Source organism: Protopterus annectens, chromosome 13.part0, assembly GCF_019279795.1.
Source record: "Protopterus annectens isolate FY-2018-M chromosome 13.part0, PAN1.0, whole genome shotgun sequence".
NCBI lineage: Eukaryota > Metazoa > Chordata > Ceratodontiformes > Protopteridae > Protopterus > Protopterus annectens.
In genome coordinates, this window is record NC_056747.1 from 1,023,455,157 (window position 1) to 1,023,478,232 (window position 23,076).

The window sequence follows — 23,076 nt, forward strand, 5'->3', positions numbered from 1 at the left end:
CAGTGTCTGTCAGCCTGGGATGACATGTTCGACAAGCCACGCTGCTTCACTAGAGACAGCTTGCACCTGTCACCCTTAGGCTTTTGAATACTGGCCAAGGCTTTTGCCACCCCTATAGTCCCTTTTTTAGGCAAGGCTCAAAAGACAAACCCACTGCCGTAAATAGCACAAGTAAGAAAAAACTGAGGGTAATGCTACTCAGTGCCATAAGTCTAAACCTCAAAATGCACTCACTCGAGGCACTCCTCAGTATGGAGAAAATCGACATATGTGCAGTAACAGAAACCTGGTTTAAGGCTCCAGAGAGCACCCCAGCACTACCAGGCTACAAAACCCAGACCGAAATACAAAAGGCGGGGACATATCCATATTCATCAAGGATACCCACACCTCCATGTTAATGGCACAGCATGATGCTTCAGAGAACATCCACATGCAACTAACAATGGCCAGAACTGCAATTCAAATTGTAGCTTGCTACAGATCACCCACCATGTCCCAGGACCCCCATTCCACATTTCTGGAAACAGTGGGTAACATAAAGGTCCTACTAAACAACCTGATATTGGGTGATTTCAATTACCCAAACATTAACTGGGAGAACTACTCAAGTACTAACTCCCTTGCCCAACATTTCCTAGAATTTATAAACTCAAACGCCCTGGATCAACTGGTCAACACCCCCACCAGAGGTGACAACATATTGGACCTGGTCATCACCAACATGGGTGACCAGTGTTTCACACTGGAGGTCAACCCCTCGCTGATTAGATCTGAACTTAAACTAATCACTCTGGATATCCACATTCCGCCCCCACTCCCGGTCAAAGAAACCACTGTGAAAAACTTTTAAAAAGCAAACTTCACATTACTTAAGACCGAGGTGGAAAGTTTCAAATCCCCCATGCTAAAGGATAATGCTGCCCAAGCTTTAAAATCCTTTACTAATGCACTCTATGGGCACCTACAAGAATGCATGGATCGTGCTATCCCAAGCAAAACCAAGACTCATTCCTCCAAGAAAAGGAAACCAGTCTGGTGGACCCCTGCCATAAACAAGCTATAGAATAGGAGGAGGAAACTAGTACAGAGAAGAGTAAAATCCCAAGAGGGGAAGACATCTTTGATCGGTATCAGCAAGAAACTATGATCCCTCATAAAATCATCCAAGGCTAGCTTCGAAAGAAAAATTGCCAAGGACTCCAACCACAAGGCATTCTTTAGCTATGTCAAGAATCTAAGTGGCAATTCCCAGATATGCTCAGAGTTAGTGCAGAATGGCACAAAATACACTGAACCGACTGAAATCGCCAACATCCTGGCAGACAGGTTCAGTGCAAACTTCACCCTCCTCTCACCCCCAAAAGGGCTCATAACTATACCAGAAGAATGTAGTGCCCCTGAAATCACAGACACTCAGTTTAAAACAGCCCTCTCTAAAGCCAAAAACACAGCACCACTGGGACCGGATGGTGTCCCAGGCTGTGTCCTACATGAGCTCAAAGATGAACTAACCCCTCACCTAAACGCAGTGTTCAAACTCAGCCTCACCACAGGCTACGTGCCCATAGAGTGGCGCACAGCAATGGTTATTTCACTCCACAAAGGTGGAGCCACAACAGGCTATCACCCTACAAGCTTGGTCTGCAAGGCTATGGAGCACATCATCATGGATATCATTAACAGAGACAGTGGGAACCTCCAAACACTGGACCCTACCCAGTTCGGCTTTAAGGGCAGATTATGCCTCCTAAACCTGGCGGACTTCTTTGAGACAGTTACCAAGGCTATAGACGAGGGAAAGGTGGTACACACAGCCTACCTAGACCTCGCAAAGGCCTTCGACACCATTCCTCATTCTGGTATTATAGACAAGCTCACCAGCCTGAACATAAACCCCTATGTCACGAGATGGGTTGCCAGCTGGCTCACGGACAGAACCCACATGGTAAGAGTTGTGGAAGCTAGGTCTGACTCTAAACCGGTTACAGGTGGAGTTCCCCAGGGCTCAGTCCTAGGACCCCTCCTGTTCAGCATATACTTCTCAGAGGTACAGGCAAGCACAGGACTATGGCTGACCAAGTTCGCTGACGACTGCAAACTAGGGGCTATAATTGATTCTCCGGCTGACACAGACATCCTCCAAAAGGGTCTCACTGAGACAGATACCTGGTGTCAAAATCATGGCCTCAAGTTAAATGCCAAAAAGTGCATAGTCATCCCCTTTGGAAAAAACAAAGTACCCACAAATTTCCACATAGGTGGTAGCCCCCTAAATACGGAAGATGAACTAAGGGATCTGGGAACCCAAGTAGATAGTAATCTCTCCTTTGATAATCACATTGCCAAAATGGTTAGAAAATCCTTCTATATGGCCCACCTAATCACAAAAGGGTTCACATCCAGATCAAAAGAGGTAATTGTGCCCCTCTACGCATCACTCATCAGACCCATCATAGAGTACGACGCCCCATTTGGGATGTACCTTACAAGACACCTGCAACAGCTGGAAAGACCACAGATGTACCTCAACAAGAGGATCACTGGCCTCAAACAGATGACCTATGCAGCTCGACTGAAGAAACTCCAGCTGTACTCGGTTGCATACCGCCTACTCAGAGGTGATCTTTGCCTGACATACAAGGCCATGTCCAACCTAGAATAGAAGGACATGGTCCACCTAAAGAAAACCATATCCCCTCGAGCAACATCTAGGGATCTAAACCTCACAACAACAATAAATAGGACGTGCTAGAGAGATAGATTCCTGTCTCAGAAACTTCCCATGCTCTGGAACAAGATTCAAATCTACATTAGGCACAGCTCCTCACTAACACTCTTCAAGAGAAACCTTGACGAGTGGATGGGAAACAGGAAGTTTACCCCGGGAATCACTTCAGTGGCTCTGCTGGACAGAGGTACAGGGAACTAATCTAAGGGGGCGGCGAAAGCCAACACATTCCGGCTAGGCTTATAAATGCCTTTGGGCAGGTAGCCTAGTGCCCACCTTTGAACCTATGAACTTCTTCAGAGATTAAAAGACATCACATGACCCACTTGACCTAATCAAACAATTCTGAGAACAGCTTGTACATTTAAAGAAACATTGTATCTAAAAAATACTTAATGAAAGAAGTAATGTACAAACGTGGTGAAAAACTATAAAGCATAAAATGCATCAAAATTATACCAGTCAATGCTCTGTGCACTGTTTGGTCAGAAAAAAGACTTCTGAACAACACAAAATTATGTTACAGTTTCTGTGCTAACAGAAAACATTTTATATTAATATGACATGGTCAATGTCATTTACTGACACATTTGGTGTGCTGGGTTTACGTGGTATGGATTACATTTACATGTTGTACTATAATCTGCTTTACCTGAGAAAATGCACAGTTGTTTTGTTTGTTTTTTGTTTTAACTAGGTTATGACTGCTGAGCAAAAGTGCTTTGGATTTTACTATGCTCCTCCTGGAAAGCAGTGTAGCAGTTTTGTGTAGCCTTTTAGCATGCTATTCTTAGTTGTGTTTTGCAAGTTCAGTATCATTGCAGATTGTTTGCTGTTTTTTTCTAGATATTGTTTTAACGCATCAGCTCTTTTATTTCTCGTTTAAGCACGGTACACATTTGATCTGATTATTTTTCTGTGTTGATGGGCCAGGGTATCTACTATGATGATGCGGATTTTGCTGATGTGAGCTATTGCGTTACCTAACTGGTATTAATGGATTTCAGTTAGTGTGCTTAAGGACAGATAAGGAATGCTTGTTACTGAATTTGGTTTCATATCTATTTTACACTGGACATCTCTGTGAATTCATTCTGATAGTTTCCATTTTGCACAGAATGGGTTATAATTATTAATGGTGTCTGGCATCATTCCTACATGGGTTATTTTAATTGGCTGTGTTATTAGTATCTAATTCAGGATACTTTCTTTTTCAACAACTTTATCTTTTCTTGTGGCTGTTTTCTTAGAGGCTTTATCGGTTCTTATGGCTGTATAAATAAACTGTGTTAATTCATACAGCTTGATATTGTGGTGAATAGTCTTTTCTGTACTTTTGTGCTAATCAGTGTTAAGGTCACCATGGATCACAGTTTCTTATCTGTAGGTCTTCAGAGCCTGACATGTCTGCAGAAGGAAGAATATATAAACATGTAGAGTTTTCTGTGCTAATTTTAGGTATAGCTACTAGAATTTTGATATTACCTGATATTTGCTACTTGTGTGGGCAGCATGGGGTGGTTAAATTCTTTTGAATACAAAATCGCTATGCTACCAGCTGATATGATCATTACAGATTATGCTACATTTGACAGGTACTATTTCTTCCTCTCTTATGTGTGCTTTAATTGAGATATTAGTTATTACAATTATGTCTGGGGTTTAGAGAAATATCCAGTTGTGCAGGTCCATACTTTTATTTCAAATGCTACTGACACTCATATGACATATTTTTTATTCCAGTACGGTTGTTCCAGAAAGGAGTATTAGGACAGCTAAAAGTCTTTGATTAGTGTAAACATCTTCACATTATAAAACTTATTTGTCTTCAGGTTTATGCTAGTATTTCCCTTTTTTGCACTAATGTTTGGATTTATATGGGTTGTTAATTGCATATGTTTGCTTTGTTGGTAGATATTTTGGGATTAGTAGGTCAATTGTTTTAAATCTTAATGTGTGGAAGTTTACTACTGTAGTACTATGCACAGAAAATGCAAACTCTCCTGTTACCATTCAAATATAAATGGACTTTTTAATTTGCTTATTTTTATATAACTGTATAAGTATTTGGAGCTTTTCTCCTCGGGTCTCCCAGAAAATGGGCTTGAGCTCAGATGGACCAACCCGGTTAACTAACATCAAATAAATAAATACAAAATTAATATGTTGTGAGTTACTTGCGTTACGTAAAATTAAGAGAAAAATTCCATCTGAGGACCACAGCAGTAACAGGTTTATTAAATGCTAGCCATGCTTCATCAGGCAGTGCACTGCTTAATCCAATTCATAGTGGCAGTGAATACAGACTCTGTCACCACACTCAGTAGGAGCAAGACAGAGAAACTAAGTCTGAAATGTATGCAAACCATTGTAACACACACACACACACACACACACACACACACACACACACACACACAAACACACACATGCGCGCGCGCTCGCGCACACACACACACACACACACACACACACACACACACGTACAGACACACAAACACACACACACAGACACACGCGCACGCACACAGACACGCACACAGACACACACACACACACACACACACACACACACACACACACACACACACACACACACACACACACACACACACACAGACACAGACACACACCCCAATAGGCAATATAGAGGATCAGCAATTCATCCACTTATCTCTGGGATGTGGAAGGACAGTGCAGCCATAGGAGGACATGCAGATTCTGAAGAGAATGCACCCCAGTGTGTTTGTGAAGTGTCAAAGTGTTAACCATTCAAACTAGTATACCAGTTGGGTCTATATTATATTATCGCACGCTTAGAAAAGCGAACGATAAATAATCAACCCCATGTAAGCAAAAGCTTACAGCGTCAAAACCTCAGAACAGCGATTTTTTTTCCCAAGGGAAAAAAAATCGCTGTTCCAAAAAAAAAAAAACCTTTAAAACATTACATAATGTGGGGGGCTTTACCCCCCACACCTCCCGTCATGGGAGGCTGTGCCCCCCACACCCCCCTACTTAAATATACCAACTCCAAGATCACATTACAGTGCCAAAATCATTATAGTAACAAGAGCGGCCAAGTGAATTATTTCCCAGGAAAAGAATTCGCTGAAAAGCTGCTTCGTTATATTGCCTTTTCGCTCTTGTCAGTTCAATCAAGACGCATTCGACAAACTGCGTATGCGATCTGGTAATAGGAACCCTACCAGTTATGGTGGGTATTCAGTTATAAGGTTCTCAGTTAGGTATAATATATCCATGAAAATGGCACATCATGACAGTTACCATGGCAAATGAACAACTTATTTCTTGGTACACTTCACGAAAATATTAAAGGAGAATAAGCCAATCTATTTTCAGCTGTAATGTCAGTTTTGACTGATGTTTTCTTTTTGAGTTTTTTCATGCAAAGTTAAATGATACAGGCTAAATCAGTAACACCCTTCCTAAATCAGAACACTGTAATAATCTAAACTTTCTAAATAGATACACTGACAATGATAAAACAGAACTGTATATTATATCAACATTTCCCATGTCTGAATACTGAAAGAAACCAAATGCTAAAACTGAAATAAAAAAAAAAAAATGAAACAAAACTGTTGACTTGCTCCTCACTGTGGTATACTCATAACTTCAGGAATATGGCCATGGTTGGTAGTATTGTTATGAATGTTTGTGATGTACTCGCCACAACAGGAGAGGCTACGGTTGTACTGCTGTCCATATGGTATACTCACCACCCTTCAGGAATGGCTATGACAGTATTATTACTTTTGTTCATGATGCATTCCTCACCTTTTACTTTTTTGATTTATTTTATACATTTGTTAATCGGTTAAGCCCACCTTTGCAGGGGTTACCTGGGAGCACTGCCTGGTTAAGTTACTTGTTCAGAATCACAGAGATGGGAGGAATCAAACCCAATACTCCTGACTTCAGGGAAGCAGTTTGTTAACAGATATACCTCTCAACCTGTTAGAGCAAAAAATCTGGACAAAGCCATAAATAATGGGGGGGGGGTTAAAATAGGGACATTTTCTAAAAAGTTGATAAAATAACAGGTTTTGAATTAGCATGAATTTTCTGAAGGGTATAAAGCCTGAAATGCAAATATCTGTCATTACATTCTGACTTGATTCCTGAATGATTTGCCAATAATTTTCTAGAAAACCACAATTTTATGAGAAAGAAGGCCAAAAATATGAGGTGAAAATCTCGACAATTGAGGGGTAAGCAAAAGTTGTAATCTTGCGTGATTCATGCAACTCATTCTATGTGGGAAAGCAAACCAGAAGCTGAAAGACAGAATTGTCTCCCATACATGTGATATATGTAGAAATACTGAAACTAATGCTTTAGTTAAGCATGTAATACTTAGTGGTAATCATCATAGATTTAAATGTAGGGTATTAGAAAGGATTATATTAGATAGAAGAGGTGGTGATCTCATTACAAAGACTGAAGTTGAGGAATATAAATGGATAAATTACCTTCAGGGCAGACCACCCTCCTGGGCTCAATAGTATGAATAGTATAAAACCCTTACAGTCTTTATGTCATGTGATTGATTATATGTGATTGGCTGGCTTTTATTATATAATTAACTGTCAGTTGAGTTGTTTTAATTGACACTGAAGAAGAGTGACACTGATGAAGAGTTGCATTGACTTGAATGCTTTGTTGAATAAAGAATAGAACAGTTGGGCCTTGGTTTCTTCTTTTATTTGGGAGACATACATATATCCCCCCATTGTTTCTTTGTGAATTGCTTATCTAATCTCTCTTCCCTGTCCTTCCTAATCACCTCTGCCTCCTCTGATTGATTCTTATAGTTATAAGAATCCGATGCCATAGGACAGAAACCAACGTTTATTGCAAAACTTTCGGGTCACAAACACCCTTCCTCAGTGCTTTTATCATAAAAATGAAAAATACAACATTTAAATAGGAGTTCTTATAAAATTGAAGAAGTAAATGAGTTTGGTCGTTCTGTGAAAACTTTTCTTCTGAAAGAAGGTAACCCTTTATTATTAAAGACTGTTACAGCACCAGCATCTGTGGAAACCGCTGACCAGTCCATAGATGCTTTTGAAAGAACATTGAACTCACTAGAGAAAAAAGTGTGGGCATTTAAGCAGCTCCAATGGCAGTGGTTAAGCTTTCAAGCTTATTTGGAGCTGGGAATAGTGCCTTGTGGACTGAGAGTGCTTAAAATGCCTTCTTATGCTAACACATATTCGGAACTTTTAAAACAGTGGCAGTAGTTAAATTTAAAGTTAAGCACAGATTATTTGTGCTTAATGAATAACTTCTTTGAGAATATTGAGAAAGGACTTAAAGAGGAAATGTTTAAATTGGAGAATGAACTGTTAAACATGCTCTGTTTCCCTAATGTATCAACTACATACCAGAATATGCTTGATAGAATGTACTTGTTTAATACTATGCTAGAAATGAAAAAAAAAACATAATAAAATAAGTTGAGATATGAATGACTTCAGACAAGGACACATTTTTCTTGGCCTACATCAGATTATGTAAGAAATAACAAAATAAATGAAAAATTAATAGAATTGGTGACTTGGATAACTTTGAGCCAGTTAGAAGTGATGAGACAGCTCCACTAACCAATGGGAACATCGAGTCCTTGGTACTAGTCTCTGAGCCTTCCAATCAACAGAAATCTTTTGTTCCACCTATAGTAACATTAGCAGGTGGCATGGCAGCACAGATTACAAGAAGAAGTAATGATAATGTGCAGCTAACTCCTATGACAGGCTGCGAGCAGCATAGTCTCTCTACTTTCTTCAAAAAGCAACAAAACAGACAGCAAAATGTGCCAGTAGCATTTCCTTTTCAGCTAAACCTTCCGGAAAAGGTGGAAAGCTTGCAAAGATCTCAACAAAGAGGAAGGTCCATGCAGCACTGAACGCACAGCATTGTAAATGGGACAAAAGGGAAAAACAGCAGTCCAGCTCAACAGAGCAAGACTGATCAACATTAATACACAAAAGTAAAGGTACTATGAATTTATCTAACTATCAGTTAACTGAATTGCATTTATTTGTGTTGGAAAAGGGATCGAAATTCATCCCAACAAGTAGTAATGATATTGTAAAGGTGCTAACAAATTTGAAACTGTTTGTATGAAATGTAAGCCTAAAGCTGACTTTTGGAACAGATACAACACAAGAAAAGACTGTAAGAAATTAAGTGCATTCATACCAGTATGTTGTCCATTATTAGTGGCATTTAGTAATATCTGTGAAAGTGAATTAAGAGAATTATATTCAAGAAGAACTAAAAAGCATTATAATTTAACATATGCAGAAAATATAGCCCTTAGTTGGAAAGTGATGAAAGCATTATTATAAAGCAGGCCAATAAAGGGGGTGCCACTGTAATAATAGACAGAGTAAAATATACGGCATCTTTAAATGAAATGGTACAGGATGTAGAGACCTTTAGAAAAATAACTTTTTTAGAAGTAAAAAAACATATTTCTGAAATAAATATGGCCATTTATGAATTACAATTGATGAATGATATTAATGTGGAATTGTTTAATTATTTGTCTGTTCCATGCCCTAGAATACCACAGATATATGGTATTCCTAAAATACATAAAGATGTGTTAACCCCCCCCCCACGAGACCAATAGTCTCAGGGGGTGGTTGGATAACTGAGGCATTTCTATGTATTTGCAGAAACAGTTGAAAATGTATCTAGAAAAATGCCCTAGTACTTTGAAAGCTACAACAGATTTTTTGTGTAAGTTGAAAGAATGGTATGTTAAACATCAAGAGATGGATTATATATTTGTTACATTGGACATCATGTCCCTATTTACAGTAATACCAAATAGATATGGGTCAGATGCTATATGAGATTATCTTTGTTACACTGGACATCATGTCCCTATTTACAGTAATATCAAATAGATATGGGACAGACGCTATATGAGATTATCTAAGTGTGGAAGCAGGCCTACAGGCGAGATATATAGAAACTGTTTGTACACTATTACAATTAGTACTAACCAAAAACCTTTTTTGTTTGATAATGAACCTTACTTGCAGTTGGCAGGTGTGGCCATGGGTATTCCCATGGCTAACACCTATGCTAATTTAGTACTATATGAATGGGAGAAGAAATGTATTTATAGTGAACTAAATGTTTTGAATAATAATGTTATATTGTACCAAACGTTTGTAGATGACTGCTTTCTTGTTTGGAAAGGTACATTACAAGAGTTAAATACATACGTTGCCTGTCTTAATTCCACTACTAGTGTTCTGAAGTTTAAAATAGAGAGCTCATAGGTAGGTACTAGGCTATCTGCCCGAAGGCATTTATAAGCCCAGCCAGAATGTGTTGGCTTTCGCCACCCCCTTAGATTAGTTCCCTGTGCCTCTGTCCAGCAGTGCCACTGAAGTGATCCCCAGGGTAAACGTTCTGTTTCCCATCCACTCGTCAAGGATTCTCTTGAAAAGTGTTAGTGAGGAGCTCAGCCTAATGTAGACTGGAGTCTTGTTCCAAAGCATGGGAAGTCTCTGGGACAGGAATCTATCCCTCCAGCACATCCTATTTATTGTTGTGGTGAGGTTTAAATCCCTAGAGCATGTGGTTCGAGGGGATATGGTTTTCTTTAGGTGGAGCATGTCCATCAATTCTGGGTTGGACATGGCCTTGTATGTCAGGTAGACATCACCTCTGAGTAGGCGGTATGCAGCAGAGTACAGTTGGAGTTTCTTCAGTTGAGCTGCATAGGGCATCTGATTGAGGCCGGTGATCCTCTTGGTGAGGTACTTCTATGGTCTTTCCAGCTGTGGCAGGTGTCTTGTAAGGTACATCCCAAATAGGGCGTTGTACTCTATGATGGGTCTGATGAGTGATGAGTAGCGGGGCACAATGAACTCTTTTGATCTGGATGCAAACCCTTTTGTGATTAGGTGGGCCACACAGAAGGATTTTCTAACCACTTTGGAAATGTGATTATCAAAGGAGAGATTACTATCTACTTGGGTCCCCAGATCCCTTATTACGTCTTCCGTATTTAGGGGACTACCACCTATGTGGTAGTTTGTGGGTACTTTGTTTTTTCCAAAGGGGATGACTATGCACTTTTTGGCATTTACCTTGAGGCCATGATTTTGACACCAGGCATCTGTCTCAGTGAGACCCTTTTGGAAGATGTCTGTGTCAGCCAGAAAGTGAATTATAGCCCCTAGTTTGCAGTCATCTGCGAACTTGGTCATCCATAGTCCTCCTGTGCTTGCCTGTACCTCTGAGAAGTATATGCCGAACAGGAGGGGTCCTAGGACTGAGCCCTGGGGAACGCCACTTGTAACCGGTTTAGAGTCGGACCTAGCTCCTGCAACTCTCACCATGTGGGTTCTGTCTGTGAGCTAGTTGGCAACCCATCTTGCGACATAGGGGTTTATGTTCAGGCTGGTGAGCTTGTCTATAATACCAGAATGGGGAATGGTGTCAAAGGCCTTTGCGAGGTCTTGGTAGGCTGTGTGTACCACCTTTCCCTCATCTATAGCCTTGGTAACTGTCTCAAAGAAGTCCACCAGGTTTAAGAGGCATGATCTACCCTTAACAAGGCCGAACTGGGTAGGGTCCAGTGTTTGGAGGTTCCCAATACCTCTGTTAATGAGTTTCATGATGATGCGCTCCACAGCCTTACAGACCAAGCTAGTCTGGCTTATACGGTGATAGTTCTCGGGGTCTGTTGTAGCTCCACTTTTGTGGAGTGGAATAACCGTTGCTGTGCACCACTCTCTGGGTATGTAGCCTGTGGATAGGCTATTTGAACAGTGTGTTTAGGTGAGGGGTTAGTTTGTCTTTGAGCTCATATAGGACGCAGCCTGGGACACCATCCGGTCCCATTGATGCTGTGTTTTTGGCTTTGGAGAGGGCTGTTTTAACCTGAGTGTCTGTGATTTCAGGGGCTCTACATTCTTCTGGTATGGTTATGGGCCCTTTTGGGGGTGAGATGGGGTGAAGTTTGCACTGAACCTGTCTGTCGGTTCAGTGTATTTTGTACCATTCTGCACTAACTCCAAGCAGATCTGAGCATTGACACTTAGATTATTGACATAGCTAAAGAATGCCTTGTGGTTATCTTTGGAGTCCTTGGCAATTTTTCTTTTGAAGCTCGCCTTGGACAATTTTATGAGGGATCGTAGTTTCTTGCTGATACTGATCAGGGATGTCTTCCCTTCTTGCGATTTTGCACTTTTCTGTACTAGATTCCTCCTTCTGTTGTATAGCTTGTTTATGGCAGGGTCCACCAGACTGGTTTCCTTTTCTTGGAGGAGTGAGTCTTGGTTTTGCTTGGAATAGCACGATCCATGCATTCTTGTAGGTGCCCGTAGAATGCATTTGTAAAGGATTTTGCAGCTTGGACAGCATTATCCTTTAGCATGGGGGATTTGAAACTTCCCACCTCGGTCTTAAGTAACGTGAAGTTTGCTTTTGAAAAGTTTTTCAAGGTGGTTTCCTTGACTGGGGTTGTGGCGGAATGTGGATATCCAGAGTGATTTGTTTATGGTCAGATCTAACCAGCGAGGGGTTTACCTCCAGTGTGGAACACCAGTTGCCCATGTTGGTGATGACCAGGTCCAATATGTTGTCACCTCTGGTGGGAGTGTTGACCAGTTGATCCAGGGCATTTGAGTTTATAAATTCTAGGAAATGTTGGGCAAGGGAGTTAGTACTTGAGTAGTTCTCCCAGTTAATGTTTGGATAATTGAAATCACTAAGGAAAAAACAGAGCCTTCCCAAGGTCAATGAAGGCAAGTTAACGAACAATTGGCATTTGGTTCTTCAGTGGTTACACGGATTTTTTTGGTATAACTGAAATCACCCAATATTAGGGTGTTTGGTAGGACCTTTATGTTTCCCAGTGTTTACAGAAACACGGAATGGGGGTCCTGGGACATGGTGAATGATCTCTAGCAAGCTACAATTTGAAGTACAATTTTGCCCGTTGTTAGTTGCACGTGGATGATCTCTGAAGCATCATGCTGTGCCACTAACCTGGAGGTGTGGGTATCCTTGATGAATATGGATACGCCCCCGCCTTTTGTATTTCGGTCCGATATCTGTGGTCGAAATGTTTGGTATGAGTTGTAGCCTGGTAGTGCTGAGGTGCTCTCTGGAGCCTCAAACCAGGTTTCTGTTACTGCACAGATATCGATTTTCTCCATACTGAGGAGTGCCTCTTGTGCATGCATTTTGAGGTTTAGACTTCTGGAATTGAGTAGCATTACCCCCCAGTTTTTTGTTACTTGTGCTATTTACGGCGGTGGGTTTAAATGAAAAGATATTTTTTTTAGATGTAGAGATAAGAAAAATAGAAGGTAAAAAAGAAACTAGAGTACATAAGAAAGATGTTTAAGTAAATGGGCGGCACAGTGGTGCAGCGGTTAACGTTGTCGCCTCACAGCAAGAGGTTCTCCGGTTTGATTCTTGGCTGGGGTGACTTCTGTGTGGAGTTTGCATGTTCTCCCTGTGTTCACGTGGGTTTCCTCCGGGTACTCTGGTTTCCTCCCACATTCCAAAAACATGCATCTGGAGCATTTCTCCCTGGGCCTCCGCTGAAAACAGGCTCTGTGGAACCTAGTCGGACATTCCTGGTCAACAAATGTTAAATAAATAAATAAAATAAAATAAATCGCTATATAAATAGGCATAGCATGCGTGCACCTCATGTATTCACAGGGGTACTAAAAGCACAGTTAACTAGACTAAGCAGACAATACAGAAGATGGGATTTTTAGACAACAAGTAGAAGACATGATACAAGAATTTTATGAAAGTGGATATGATTTAGGAAAAGTGAAAGCGGTTTATGAGGAAGTCTGTGATCAAAGACATAATAATGTCAAACCTATATTTTTAGATGGTAATGTTAATGTACTATTAACACAGAAGAATAAAAATATGATAAAATAAGGTATTTACTTTTAATATAAAAACTGCTGAAGTTTATAGAAAGAAATTGGACATTTCTGATGGCAATGCCTGAGTTGCAACAAATTTGTGGTGATAAACCATATTTTGCATATAGAAATAAAAACATTTTAGAGACGGTAGTGTTATAAGGATTTTAAACAAGCTGACATCATAAAAAATGTTTTTAGTAAACCAGGTACTACAAACTGTAGTTGTTGCATATATATTTATACAGAAAACAACATTTTTAAACACCCCACAACTAATAAAGAATACATGTTTGATTGTTCAGCAAATTGTAATACTACTAATGTTATTTATTTAGCTACCTGTACCTCTTGTTCATCATAGATTCATAGGTTAGTACTAAGCTAACTGCCCTTGTGAGCCATTTTAAGCCTAGCCAATTATCCCTTGTGAGACTCAAACCCAGCACCTTGTGTTTCTAAGGTAAACACCTTAACCATTAGGCCACCATCCCAACCCCATGCCACATCATTCTATGTTGGAAAAACTATAAGGAGACTAAGAGAACATATAGTTGAACATAAATCTGATATTAGAAGAGATATCAGAACTAATGCGTTAAGTAAACATATTTCCGAAAAAGGTCAAGAACATCAATTTAAATTTAGAGTTATTGATGTAATATATATTAGTAGTAGGGGTGGTAACATTAATAATATTGTTGAACTTAAAGAGTATGAATGGATAGTTAGGCTACAGGCAGATGTCTTACCTGGTTTAAATAATGCTGTCAGTAAAGCCTATTTTAGTAAAAAAAACAGGCAGAAAATTTATATTTTTTATGTATATGTTTATTTACATGTGTATGGCATGTGCATATATATTTATATATGACTTTTTAAATGATCTTTTATAACTTTTTTACATATATACGCATTGTTATAAAGTACATATTTTTATATAGGGGGTGGGGTATCATTACCGTGTGACAGGCTGGGTGTAATCATGTGTTTTATAAGAACTCCTATTTAAATGTTGTATTTTTCATTTTTATGACAGTAGCACTGAGGAAGGGTATTTGTGACCTGAAAGCTTTGCAATAAACGTTGGTTTCTGTCCTTTGCCATTGGAGTCTTAGAGTTTGATTTCTGTTCCTTCACTCCATTTATTGCAGTACAGACTGTTTCTGATTCTTATAGTTATCATGCATTATTTATATGCGCTAATAATTATTCCTTAATTAATGGCAACTGCTGTTCTAGATTTTACTATAAACTCTACCAGTGCTGGTCTTTCATTTAGGACTGCCCTGTTTCTTTCTCTTTGTCTATACTCTGATATCAATCCTTGATATGGAAGGCAATCTTTATCCTGCAGTCCAAATAAGTTCTTGGCATCTTCCCATTCTATTACCTTTCCCTCTCTGGTTATTTGCTCCCTGTACCTTGGTTCCTTTGTCAGTTTTCTCCAATATATTCCCAACCCTCTTGCCTATTGTCTGTATCCCTAATTGCAGTCATCCCTATCGGCAGAATCTTCTTTCCCGGTCCCGTGTTGACTTAGTTCTTAGAAGACCTTCTGTTATAATATTCTGTATGGTTATTATTAGCAATTGAATGAGCTTTGTAATGTTTGACTGACAATGACTGGCTGGATTACATGTGATGTATATTTTTGCAACTGAACATATGTTAATGTGGTGTGTTTTCATTTATATAAATGCATGACTGCCTATGTCATAAGTGATAATTTAATAAAGATGCTTCTTATTTAAAAAAATACATATTCCAGTAGATCCAGGGTCAGGAAAATGTACAATATTAAAATGTCTACTTTGGTCCAACATTCATCTTAAAATGGGAAGCCATTTAACTAGACTCTGTTCCTTGGTTGCCCCTTTAAAGGTACATTTGTGTTTGGAGGCTAACCCAGTTACTGCATTAATTTGAAAGAAAAATGACTTTATATTACAGGTGGTGCAGCTTGAAACCATATAAACAGGAAACATTCATCACTATAATAGGTGGTCGAATGTTGATACAACAAACCTTACAGGTTACATAATCACTGCAAAATTCAATAAAGTAGTACCGTTTCTTAATGTTTACTGTTATAGTACTTCAACACTGCATCTCTGTAAATTAATTAAAGGAAAGGCCAATTGGATACACATTTGAAAAGCAAATTCATACACACAGGCCAAGGATACAAAAGTAGTAGAAAACCTTGTGGGTATAATCATGACTACAGTGGTCATACTTGAAGGTGGGGAGTGGTTAACAACTGTTCTCCAAGACAAAATGATCACCTGTGATCTGGCCTGCCAGCGCAAAATAGCAGAAATATAGACCACTAGCAGTGTAGGCTCCTTTAATTTGTTCTTTTGGCAGCTCAGTTATGCTCTCTACACCTTCATAAACTGTAGCAATTAACTAATTGCCTTAATGTTACTCGGAGAAGAAAATGATGTTCTGTCATTCTTTTGTGGTCACTCATTTGATGGTTTCAGTTTTTGGTAGTTGACCATTCATGAAATAATCTCACTGACATGTCAAACAGTCTGCATTCTTTAAAGCTGTATTTTTAGGTTACTGTGCCTTAGCTTTTTTCCAGTTTCAATATTTTAGTCTGAAAACTTTGTGATCCGTCCATGTACTACACATTCATCACAGATAATTATAAACGTCTCCTAGTCCTAAATTACCTTACTTGAAGAACCCAGCAACATAATCAAATAATCAAACAATCTCTCTCAAGAAGGACAAACCTCTTTCTGTCCCCAAATAACCACAACTTGATATAACTCCTTACTCTCTCTCTCATCTACAATTATCCACTTCATAGTTGCGTATACTTTCCTAAAAGCAGCTACCTTTGTTTGTTTCTTGCAGCACTTTTCCTCTAGCCAGTTACTAGGCAAAAGACCAGTTATGCTATCTGAAGTCCAGAACTGCAGTCCATTAGTACACCCAGTTGCTTACTCCCCCCATCCATAAGGTACAGGGAAGAAGGTAAGTCTGGGTTGTTTTTGTGCTTTCTTATTCATTTAGCTAACAGTACCAAAATCCAGTAGCACCACCAAAGAACGCTCCAGTACACAAATTAGAAGAAAACAAAAAAGGTAACACCACAGACATAAAACTGGAACTTTAATACAACAAAAACAAGAAAGTACAGTTGTGTACCTACCATAAATGTAGATGTTCGAGTGTATTCACTGTTGCAGTCATTACACTTGGGTTATCCTGCTGGCAGGTTACCTACAGTCGGCCTGAATTCCAAAGTCCTGGTCCGGTGTCTGTTGCTGTCGCCTCTTCCCTGATGTCAGTGCGCCAGGGATATATAAGATGCAGCTGACGCCATTTTCTTCAGTTTGTCTTGCCCCCGATGTCAGGTGCCCCCAAAAGGGTAGGCTAAAAACATTGCTTATAAAAAGCATGCACTAAAATAAACATTACCTTCATCTACAAGCAAATACACCACATAGGTTGTATAGAATAGAGAAGTACAGATAAGTCCCAGCAAAGAAAGGGGGATGGTGGGTGGGTAACCTGGACTGCAACAGTGAATACACTCGAACATCTACATTTATGGTAGGTACACAATTGTACTATGTTCATCGTGTTTCACTGTTGCAGTCATTACACTTGGGTTGAATCCCAAAGCTGAGGTTGGGTGGCTGGGTCTAAATAGAATTAGGAGTGGCTATGAGGCCCTGCAGAACTGCAGTGGCAAAGCCTGCTCTGGATTTAGAGTAAAGAGGTAAGTGGTAGTGCTTTGTAAAAGTGTGCACTGAAGTCCAAGTAGCAGCCTCCAAAATATCCTTGGTTGGTACTCCTCTGAGGAAGGCTGCTGAGGTGGCTGCTGCCCTGGTCGAATGTGGCCTAATGCCCTTAGGCACTGATTTGCCATGTTGTGAATAGCAGAAATGAATGCAGTGTCCTATCCATTTTGAAATAGTCTGATTTGAGATAGCCTTTCCTTGTTATCCTGCAGCATATGCCACTAACAGTTGCTCAGTCTTTCTGAAAGCTTTACTTTTGTCCAAGTAGAAGCGTAGCTGAATGTGTATGTCCAAATAATGCAGAAGTCTCTCCCCTTTAGTCTGGGGATTTTGATAAAATGTAGGCAAATGAATAGTTTGATTGAGAGCCACACTGGATACTATCTTAGGCATAAATGTTGGGTTTGTCCATAGAGAAACTCTGTCCGGATGGAAAATGATAAAAAGTTTCACAGCCATTAATGCCTGTAACTCTGAGACTCTTCTTGCTGAAGTTATTGCTAGGAGCAGAGCTATTTTCCATGATAAGAATTTTATCTCGGCTGTATTGGCTGGCTCAAAAGGAGGCAGTGTGAGCTTTTCCAAGACAAAGTTGAGGTCCCATGCAGGTATTGGTTCTCTTCTTGGGGGTCTTATGTTTTTGGCCCCACTGAGGTACTGCCTTAGTAATGGATGTGAAAAAATAGGTGGGTCTGTATTGTAATGAGCTGAAATGGCAGGATCTTAATCGATGAAAAGGATAGGCCTTTGTCCAACATCTCAGTTAGGTATTGTAAAATCTGAGGAATATTTGGTACAAGCATGTCAAGTCCTTGTGCCTGGTTCCAAGCACAGAATCTCTTCCATTTTTCTGCATATGATTTTCTGGTACTGGGCTCCTGGCCTCCAGGATAACATCCATAACTACTTTGGAGAGAGGTGTGTCCTGAATGGTTACATTATCTGCCATGCAGCCAGATTTAGGGTTCTGAGTTGGCTGTGCAGTATCTGATTGCTTTGTTGGGTCAGTAAATGAGGAATTTGAGGAAATGTCCAGGCTGGGCCTTGAGACAAGCTCTTTAGGATTGGGTACCAGTGCTGGCGTGGCCAGTCTGGGGCGATCAGGATAATTTTTGGCTTCTCTTGTCTGACCTTGAGGAGTACCTTGGGGAGGAGAGGCAGTGGAGGAAAGGCATATACTCTAAGGTTTTTCCAGCTGAATGGTAGAGCATCTACTTTCCATGCTAGCTTGTGATAAGTCCTTGTACAAACTCTCTGTAGTTGGCAGTTGTGAGGGGAGGCAAATAGATCTATGTCTGGGCATCCCCATTTCCTTGTTATTATTCTGAAGATCTGTGAATCTAGTTTCCACCCGTGAGGATCCATGAGGTTTCTGCTTAGTTCGTCTGCCAGAGTATTTGTCTTTCCTGGCAGGAATTGTTTATGTACCACATGACTGTAGTATTGTCCGTCTTTATCAGTAGTTGTCCTGGATGAAGTAGATCCTTGAAAGCTGTCAGGGCATTCTGGACAGCCAGCATTTCTTTTAGATTGATATGAAGATGCCTTTGGCTTGAGGGCCATGTGCCCTGAATACATTTTCCTGCCATGTGGGCCCCCCAGGCATAATCTGATGCATCTCTGCCTGGCAGTGGGTAAAGTGAAAGGCTGTCCCTTGTTGTGGTGACAGGCCTGTGCCCACCATCGAAACTCCTGTTGCAGGCAGGGAATGAGGGTAATTAATGTTTCCAGGCTGTGGCAATGTTGAGTCCAAACACTTTTTAAATACCATTGAAGCTTCCTCATATGCAGTCTTGCATATGGAATTAACAGAATGCAGGATGCCATGAAGCCCAAAGCCTGCAGAATTTTTCTTGTAGATAACTGGGTTTTTGTTGCCAACATTTCGAAGTAAGAAGTCAGTTGCTTTTGTTTGTCTGGCGTGAGATAGGCCATCTGGGCAGTTGTATATAAGCTTGCACCCAGGAATATTATCTCGAGAGGGCACTAGTTTTGATTTTTTTTTTCTTTACTGTGTACCCTAGGCAAATTAGCAATATTTTTACAAACGCCAGATGCTTTAGTAGAATGTCCTTGTTCTCTGCTTGAATAAGGCAATCATCCAAGTTGGGATATATTTGAATTCCTCTTTGTCTGCAAAAAGAAATTACTGGTGCCAGGCATTTTGTGAAGACCCTGGGAGCAGTAGATAAACCAAAGGGCAGTGCAGAGAATTGGTAGTGCAATGAGACAGCTATGAATCTGAGGTATCTTCTGCACGATTGTCTGATTGGGACGTGCAGGTATGCCTCTTTTAAGTCCAAGTGTACAAGCCAAGCCTTCTTGCCCAGCATGGGCAGAAGCTGCTGCAGAGTCAACATTTTGAACTTTGGAACGTCCAGAAAAGTGTTTAGAATAGACAGGTCCAGTATTGGTCTCCAGGCTTTGTCCTTTCTGGGTACCAAGAAAAGATGTGAGTAAAATCCTTGTCCCTGCTCCTGTAATGGTACTCGTTGAATGGCCCTCATGTGCATGAGGGATGAAATTTGCTTTTGTGCCTCTGCCCATTGATTGTGTGGCAGATCTGGCATGCCTTTTGCCTTTGGCAGGGTGTGAAAGTGGAACCTGTAACCCTGAGACACTATATTCAAGACCCATTTGTCCTGGGTGATCATGTGCCAATTTTGTGAAAAAAGTGCTAGTTTTCCCCCTAAGGGAGCGTCCAAAAGATAAGTGCTTGGTACTGGTAGAGGAAAGTCATTGGGACTGTTTCCTATAAGGTTGAGATTTGTCTTCAATGCTTTTGGAGGTAGAAGCACCCCATTGTTTAGGCCTGTATGAGCCTTGGGATCTGCCTCTAGGGTGCCTGTATCTGCCTCTTTGTGGCCTATCTGACACTGGAAAGGACCAATTTTTTGAAGGCCAGTTCCTGCTAAATCTGGGTGGCTGTACCTGTAAGAAATCCTTAACTGTTTGCATACATTTCGCTTTATCCTCCATTTTCTTCAACACCTCTTCTCCCTTAACACCAAACAAAGTATCATGCTATAATGGAGCATCTAATAATTTTACTTTAACATGATCAGGCAGATTCTGTTCCTTTAACTAAGCATGCCTCCTAATCACAGAACCCATTACAGTGGCCCTAAAAGAGGCCTCCAAAGAATCAAAACCACATTGCAAAGTATGTTTTCCCACCTGTTCAGCTGCATGCAATAAATCCTGCATTTCCTTGTTTTCAGCACATTCAGTATTTGTCAACATTTTCTGTTTTAACAGTGACATTAAGTATTGCTGATATTTAAGCATATGAAACTGACAATTTAAAGCCCTTACAGCCAAGGTAGCAGAAGTGTAAACATTTTCCCCCCATCTGTCCAGTGCTCTAGAATCCCTATCAGAGGGAACAGGGTTTTTTGCAGTGGAAGCCTTGACCCCTTTGGGACCCTGAGATATAGTTTCTAGGTCAGCAGCAGGGTTTTTATATAGAAATTTATGAGAGTCCGGAACCCTGTAGTACCTGTCTGTCTTAACGGGTGCAGGGGGTATAGATTCTGGAGACAGGCCAGACTCTGAAAAAACATCATCTACAATGTCCAGAACAGGAGGAATAGCAATGGGCCTGTGCTGAGGAAGTAAAAGAAAATCTCGGAGCCTTTTCTTGGATTCTGAATAATCCTGGCTCTCCCAATGAAAGTGCTCCCTCATAGTATGCAGGGTTTATCCAAAAGAGTAATCCTCAGGAGGAGAAGCTGAAGGAATGGATTCTTCAGCATCAGAATCCTCATAGGGAGGAAGAGCGTATTCCTGATCAGAGGAGAAATCAGAGGAAATGGAAACCTGATCTGAAGATTCATATTCTGTCTCTTGCCTAGGCCTCTTATCAGGAGGGGGATGGGAACCCCTGATCAAAGTAATAAGGTCTTCAGCCATTTTGAGCATCTGTTTTTTAGGCATGGATGTCTGTCCTGGAGAATGCTGTACTTGTTTCTTTGTCTTTAGAGGTGCTTTACTCTTTGGCTTTGAAGCTGAAGATGGCTTTACATATAACTGTGTCGGTCTGAAAACACCCTCAGAAGCCGATGCCTGCACAGTGGCTCTGGACCCATCTGAGGGAATAGTTTCCGAGGATCCAATACCTTGAGTTTCCAGAGGCCCAGTCGGCTCCACGTGGGAGTTGGAAGCGGCCTGTGGCTCTGAGGTAGTGGGTGTCAGGGGCTGCGAAAGCGCCTTACTGAGAACCGGCGAACCGATGACTAACTTAGAGGAAGTCTCATCGTCGGTTTTGGACCTCGGATGCCTGTCCTTGCCTTTATCCTTGCGTTTTTTATAGACTCCGGTCGTCAGCTGTTCTGCCGGCATTTTATAATTGAATCTGTGGCCAAAGTAATGAAAGGCAAAATTGTACCGATGCTTAACAGTGTGTTGGTTAAATCTAGCACAAAACTGACAACAAGCAACGTCGTGGTCAGGGCCTAGGCAAGGAATACAGTAAGAGTGAAAATCCTTATGAGGTATTTGCTTCCCACAAGAAATGTAGTTGTTAACTTTTTCTGACATCGATCTGCAATGAAGACTTCGGATCTGAAATTCGAATTCGAAAATCTCAGGAGTCGGCTGACCAGCACTTGCAAACTGCTTTTGCTTTGGGCACCATGCGGCAAGAAAGACTGAATAAAATGGCGTCGGCTGCATCTTATATACCCCTGGCGCACTGATGTCAGGGAAGAGGCGACAGCAACCGATGCCGGACCAGGACTTTGGAATTCAGGCCGACTGTGGGTAGCCTGCCAGTAGGATAACCCAAGTGTAATGACTGCAACAGTGAAACACGATGAACATCAGGATAAACGCTTTCGGCATGTGCCTTCCTCAGATCCTGAAAACAATTCCTACACACAACTATTTAAGAACCAGCTAATCAATCTAGTTAAAAGGCAATTAAGCAATTAAAAAATGAGGCAATGAAACATATCAACACTTACTCCCCATTTGCATAGTGCACTTGTAACAAAAACATGTTTTAAAAGCAACTGTTAGATAATTTTCATATAACTGTATGTGGTGGTTAAAAGACCTTGTTTATGAAAGTATAACTTCTGTGCTGCAATGTTTATCTAATTCTGTTTAAGTACAACTATTTTACTGATAAGTACATATTCATGTAAGGATTGTTGGTCAATTATTGTAATAACAGGCAAAACCTCTCAACTGCTCTAATCATTGTACTCGTTTTTAAGTATAAAAAACAGTGTCCTCGCTCCTTATCTGCTCTATCCTGACCCTCTTTGCTAAGAAACTGTAGTTTTATATGCTTATTTTCCCTTTTTTTTCCTTTGCAGTTACTCTACCTAACAGCTACTTAGAATTATTCTGCAACAGTGTGCTGATTCCTGTTCTCTGGACATATCTGCAAGCTGCCTCTCAGTTAAACAAGATAATTTAAAAGTTTATCTTCTGGTGTCTTACAAGCACCCTGTGTAGGTTTACATTTACATATCTTTGTATTCCTGACACTTTGTACTTTGTACAATACCATTCTGAGACTTGCACTCTAGGACCTGCACACACACACACACACACACATTTCCTTGCAGGACTTTAAATCTTTATTTCTACTTGGGTAATCTTGGGTTTCTGCTGA

The 23,076-nt window shown here is 40.5% G+C and overlaps 1 protein-coding gene across 3 annotated transcripts in view; it reads right to left on the reverse strand.

The window, feature by feature from the left end:
• THRA (thyroid hormone receptor alpha) overlaps positions 1-23,076 on the reverse strand; it is a 1,750,892-nt gene that overhangs the window by 750,231 nt on the left and 977,585 nt on the right. The gene's annotated exons all lie outside the window — the stretch shown is intronic.